Below are 6,532 nucleotides of genomic sequence, written 5' to 3'. Positions count from 1 at the left end.
GAGAGAGAGAGAGATCAGGGTATCCCAGGGTGAGGGATGAGAGAAGCTGACCTACGGAGCGCGGCGCCAGCTGTGTGTCGCCGCTGCCGCTGCAGAGATAACACGATCATCGCCGCAAGACGCAGAATCTGTCGGAGCTCGCTCGCTCGGAACCGGCGAGGAACGCCGCCGCCATGAACTTGGAGTTCAAAACCCCGCCGCTGGACCTCCTCCCGTCCCTCCTAGATCGTCTCCACACCGTCCCCAGAACAGGATCCGACCCCTACTTGCCTCCTCAGCCGGATCTGGCCGGAGATCGCCGCTGCCGCGCCCGGCGGCACGCAGCAGCGTGGCGGTCGGTGGCGGGGCACTGGAGGCGGCGCACTGGAGGTGGGGGTGGCACGCAGCAACGTGGTGGCGGGTGGCGGCGCACTGGAGGCGTGGGAGGGGTCGTGCGGGTGGAGGTTCTTTTTTTTATTTTCTTTCTTAATTAGGAATGTAATGCGTGCTTTATTAGGATGGAAGGAGATCAATGGGAGAAATAAATCAGAGAGGGAGGTGATTTGTTTGGAAAGTGATCTCCTGTATATGGTATTATTTATGAATTCTTAATTACCAAATATTTACATGATTGATTGAATCGACACCTGCCAAAGCAAGCATGAATAAATGGAAGAAGTATCAGACACGATTCGGTTTTAAGTGTGAAGAAGAAGAAATTAACGTGGGAGTGGTGGTGGGAGGTGAGACGAAAATAAACCGGACGAAAAAAACCAGACGAAAATGGTGGGACTATTCAACCAACTCGTCCATTAGGAATAGAGATAAGAGTTTGTTTGAATTTCCACGCCCCAGGCCTGGGCCCTGGGTGCCCCGGGCCCAGTTCCGCCCCTGGGGGTGAGGTCTCAGTCGACGGATCCGGAGTTGTCAGACTCAGCTCCACTGCCCGCCATGCCGGAAGTGGCCAGACATCAACGGGAGAGGAGTTTGGCGGAGCGGACTGAAAATGGAGTGGAGTAGCAAATGGCTAGGGTTTGATCTAGGGTACAAATAAGGAGGGGATATTAGTGGGGTCGGGGTAGGCCGGTCGCACGCGGCGGATGGGCCCGGGCGTGTCCGGAAAGTCCCAAGTCCTCCCCACATATGGGTTGTGTTTGGGGAATGCGGACAGTTTGGACATCTGGATTGGCTTCGAGGGGTCTGGTTGGGTAGCTTTTTATTTTGTCTAGGCGTTGTCCGGGCTGTCCGCCAGACATTTAGGTGGGGATGGAAGATCTCAAGATCCGATTGTACAAAAAAAGAAAGTTGTTTGGATTTACAATTTGTGTAAATTGATTTTATGGAAGAATAAACGGATGGAGGGGGGAGAAAGCTAGAGGAAGAAAAAAGAAGAACGGCTGTAGGATCTTTAATCTAATAATGGTACGATAAATTAACTTATTCAAAATACATTTTAGAGAGCTCACATATAGTCGATCCCTATTTTCTGAAGGAGTTGAAACTTTTTAGGGCAAGTCTAGCAAGCGGCCGGCCTAAATTCTAAATTGTGTGCATGCACTAATAGAAAACAGGGCTATGGTCTAGGCCGCATCAGCCCATTAGTCCCGGTTCAGTCTAGAACCGGGACCAATGTGGGCATTGGTCCTGGTTCATGAGCCCAGGGTGCCGGCCGGGCCACGTGGGCCATTGGTCCCGGTTCGTCTGGACCTTTTGGTCCCGGTTGGTGGGATGAACCGGGACCAAATGACCTCCCTCCTGGCCCACCACCATTGGTCCCGGTTGGTGGCTTAAACCGGGACCAAAGGCTCCCCTTTAGTCCCGGTTCATGCCACCAACCGGAACCAATGAGGTGCCTATATATACCCCTCGCTCGCGAGCAGAGCACCCCAGTGCTCTGTTTTTTCTGGCCGAGGGGGAGAGGGCTTTGTGGTGCTCTAGCTCACCTCCTATGCAGATGAGATGTTCGATGGAATGCCCGAGCCACACTACTTAAGCTTTCTCCTCTCGAAGCTCGACCTCCAAGCTCCATTTTCCTTGAGATTTGTCTAGATTTAGCGGTCCGTCACGCCCCGTCCCCGTCTTCACCGCCGTCGATCACCCACGCCGATCTCATCACCGACACCACCGTGGTGAGCCTCTTATTCTTATCTTCTTTCTGAAAGGAAAAATATTCTTACTTGTATGTTTAGATAGATACTTGTATCATTTTCTTACATTTTTATTGCATCTTATATAGTGCGATGGTTTTGGTATCCGCCCCCGTTGGCCCTCGTCCTGTCTATGATTCGGATTTGGTATGTATATTATCTTTATAACTATTGGTTCATTTATTGTTTATGAAAATTATGCCGACCAACGTGACATAGATTTTATTTATCTAGGATGTATGTGAATCGGAAATGCCAACCGACCTTGTCGAGAGGTTAAATTTAGTTGAAGAAGAAAACAATTTGTTGAAGGAAAAAATAAAAAAATTGAGGAGGAGAAGATGATATTGGAGTTGCATGTTGCGGATGTCGTCGATGATCACAAGATCAAGATGGATGCAATGCGCTTGAAGATTAGAAAGATTAGAAAATATGCCATTCATACCGACGCTTGGTACCATTATGCCGTTGGATCAATTGTTACCTTGGTTGCGATTATAATCGCATTTGTTTTCGTATTGAAATGTTTTACATAGTTTCAATGTATGGTTTAATTAATTAGATGCTCTGGAGAGCTATATGTTATTAGATGAGAACTATGTATGCACTTTGGTTTTAATGTGATGATGAACTTCTATTAATTTGGACACTTAATTATATATAATGCACGCAGATGAACCGGCAATGGATGTATGCTGACAGACACACCCGCGAGTACATTAAGGGCGTGCATGAGTTTCTCGATGTGGCTGAGGCAAACAAGCAGAATGGTTTTATGTGTTGTCCATGCACTGAATGTGGGAATACGAGGTCTTACTCTAACCGGAAAATCCTTCACTCCCACCTGCTTTACAAGGGTTTCATGCCACACTATAACGTTTGGACGAGGCACGGAGAAATAGGGGTTATGATGGAAGACGGCGAAGAAGAAGAGTACGATGACAACTATGTGCCCCCTGAATACGGTGATGCTGCAACGGGGGGAGCTGGTGAAGATCAAGAGGAACCAGACGATGTGCCCAATGATGCTGCCATGGGTGAAGCTGCTGAAGATCAAGAGGAACCACACGATGTGCCCGATGATGATGATCTCCGCCGGGTCATTGTCGATGCAAGGACGCAATGCATTAGTCAAAAGGAGAAGCTGAAGTTCGATCGCATGTTAGAGGATCACAAAAAAGGGTTATACCCCAATTGCGAAGATGGCAACACAAAGCTCGGTACCGTACTGGAATTTCTGCAGTGGAAGGCAGAGAATGCTGTGGCTGACAAAGAATTTGAGAAGCTACTGAAAATATTGAAGAAGAAGCTTCCAAAGGATAACGAATTGCCCGACAGTACATACGCAGCAAAGAAGGTCGTATGCCCTCTAGGATTGGAGGTGGAGAAGATACATGCATGCCCTAATGACTGCATCCTCTACCGCGGTGCATACAAGGATCTGAACGCATGCCCGGTATGTGGTGCGTTGCGGTATAAGATCAGACGAGATGACCCCGGTGATGTTGACGGCGAGCCCCTCAGGAAGAGGGTTCCTGCGAAGGTGATGTGGTATGCTCCTATAATACCACGGTTGAAACGTCTGTTCAGAAACGAAGAGCATGCCAAGTTGATGCGATGGCACAGTGAGAACCGAAAGAAAGATGGGAAGTTGAGAGCACCCGCTGACGGGTCGCAGTGGAGAAAAATCGAGAGTAAGTACTGGGATGAGTTTGCAAAGGACCCAAGGAATGTATGGTTTGCTTTAAGCGCGGATGGCATTAATCCTTTTGGGGAGCAGAGCAGCAATCACAGCACCTGGCCCGTGACTCTATGTATGTATAACCTTCCTCCTTGGATGTGCATGAAGCGAAAGTTCATTATGATGCCAGTTCTCATCCAAGGCCCTAAGCAACCCGGCAACGAAATTGATGTGTACCTAAGGCCATTAGTTGAAGAACTTTTACAGCTGTGGAATGGAAACAGTGTACGTATGTGGGATGAGCACAGACAGGAGGAATTTAACCTTAAGGCGTTGCTGTTCGTGACCATCAACGATTGGCCCGCTCTCAGTAACCTTTCAGGATAGACAAACAAAGGATACCACGCATGCACGCACTGTTTAGATGGCACTGAAAGTATATACCTGGACAAATGCAGGAAGAATGTGTACCTGGGCCATCGTCGATTTCTTCCGACCAACCATCAATGTCGAAAGAAAGGCAAGCATTTCAAAGGCGAGGCAGATCACCGGAAGAAGCCCGCCATGCGCACCGGTGATCACGTGCTTACTATGGTCAATGATTTACACTACGTAATCTTTGGAAAGGGTCCCGGTGGACTAGCTGTTCCGAATGACGCTGAGGGACACGCACCCATGTGGAAGAAGAAATCTATATTTTGGGACCTACCCTACTAGAAAGACCTAGAGGTCCGCTCCTCAATCGACGTGATGCACGTGACGAAGAACCTTTGCGTGAACCTGCTAGGCTTCTTGGGCGTGTATGGGAAGACAAAAGATACACCTGAGGCACGGGAGGACCTGCAACGTTTGCACGAAAAAGACGGCATGCCTCCGAAGCAGTATAAAGGTCCTGCCAGCTACGCTCTTACGAAAGAAGAGAAAGAAATCTTCTTTGAATGCCTGCTCAGTATCAAGGTCATGACTGGCTTCTCGTCGAATATAAAGGGAATAATAAATATGCCAGAGAAAAAGTTTCAGAACCTAAAGTCTCATGACTGCCACGTGATTATGACGCAACTGCTTCCGGTTGCATTAAGGGGGCTTCTACCGGAAAACGTCCGATTAGCCATTGTGAAGCTATGTGCATTCCTCAATGCAATCTCTCAGAAGGTGATCGATCCAGAAATCGTACCAAGGCTAAGGAGTGATGTGGCGCAATGTCTTGTCAGTTTTGAGCTGGTGTTCCCACCATCCTTCTTCAATATCATGACGCACGTCCTAGTTCATCTAGTCGACGAGATTGTCATCCTGGGGCCCGTATTTCTACACAATATGTTCCCCTTTGAGAGGTTCATGGGAGTCCTAAAGAAATATGTCTGTAACCGCGCTAGGCCAGAAGGAAGCATCTCCATGGGCCATCAAACAGAGGATGTTATCGGGTTTTGTGTTGACTTCATTCCTGGCCTTAACAAGATAGGTCTCCCTAAATCGCGGTATGAGGGGAGACTGACTGGAAAAGGCACTCTGGGAAGAGACTCAATAATATGCAGGGACGGATATTCTTGGTCTCAAGCACACTACACAGTTCTACAGAACTCTACCTTGGTGACCCCGTATGTCGATGAACACAAGAACAGTCTGCGCTCCAAACACCCGGAGCAGTGCGATGACTGGATTACATGTGAACACATCAGGACTTTCAGCAGTTGGTTGGAAACACGTCTCAGAGGTGACAACACTGTTTGTGATGAGTTGTACTTGTTGTCCAGGGGACCATCTTTGACTGTATTGACTTACAAAGGATACGAGATAAAATGGGAATACATTTTACACGATCGCCCAAGATCAAAAGAGCACCAACCAAAACAGCGGTGTCCGCTTTGATGCAGCAACCGAGAGCGGAAAGGACACATATTATGGTTACATAGTGGACATATGGGAACTTGACTACGGACCTGATTTTAAGGTCCCTTTGTTTAAGTGCAAATGGGTCAATCTGTTAGGCGGCGGGGTACAGGTAGACCCACAGTACGGAATGACAACAGTGGATCTGAAAAATCTTGGGTACACTGACGAACCGTTCGTCCTAGCCAATGATGTGGCACAGGTTATCTATGTGAAGGACATGTCTACCAAACCGAGAAAAAGAAAAGATAAGGAAGCGAATACATCATACGATGAGCCAAAGCGCCACATAGTTCTTTCAGGAAAAAGGGACATCCTGGGAGTGGACGGCAAGACAGACATGTCTGAAGATTATGAAAAGTTTCATGAAATTCCTCCCTTCAATGTCAAGGCTGACCCAAGCATCCTGATAAACAATGAAGATTATCCATGGTTACGGCGCAATAAGCAAATGACACAAGCGAAGAAAAAGTGAAGACTTTCTCCCGCAATAAGCAAATGCTATGTGGGTGAAATTATGATACCATCCCAACTTTCAACTTTTTCAGAGTTCATTTGAAATGCTTTCATGTCTTATGGTTTGAAACTTTGATACTTCGAAAGTGATTGTCCATTTTGTACACGAAGTGCATCAAGTTTTTGTCGTAACCCTCTCTACTTTTTGGAACATGCTATGTGGGTGAAATGATGATACCATGCCAACTTTCAACCTTTTCAAAGTTCATTTTGAAATGCTTTCCAATTTCAGAGTCATTTAGCTCAAAGAATGAATTAATAGCAAACAGAATGAACTACAAAACTTTTATGAAAATAAAAACAATCAATTAAAATATTATGT

Source organism: Triticum urartu, chromosome 2, assembly GCF_003073215.2.
Source record: "Triticum urartu cultivar G1812 chromosome 2, Tu2.1, whole genome shotgun sequence".
NCBI classification, from domain to species: Eukaryota; Viridiplantae; Streptophyta; class Magnoliopsida; order Poales; family Poaceae; genus Triticum; species Triticum urartu.
Note: the sequence above shows the minus strand (reverse complement) of the source record.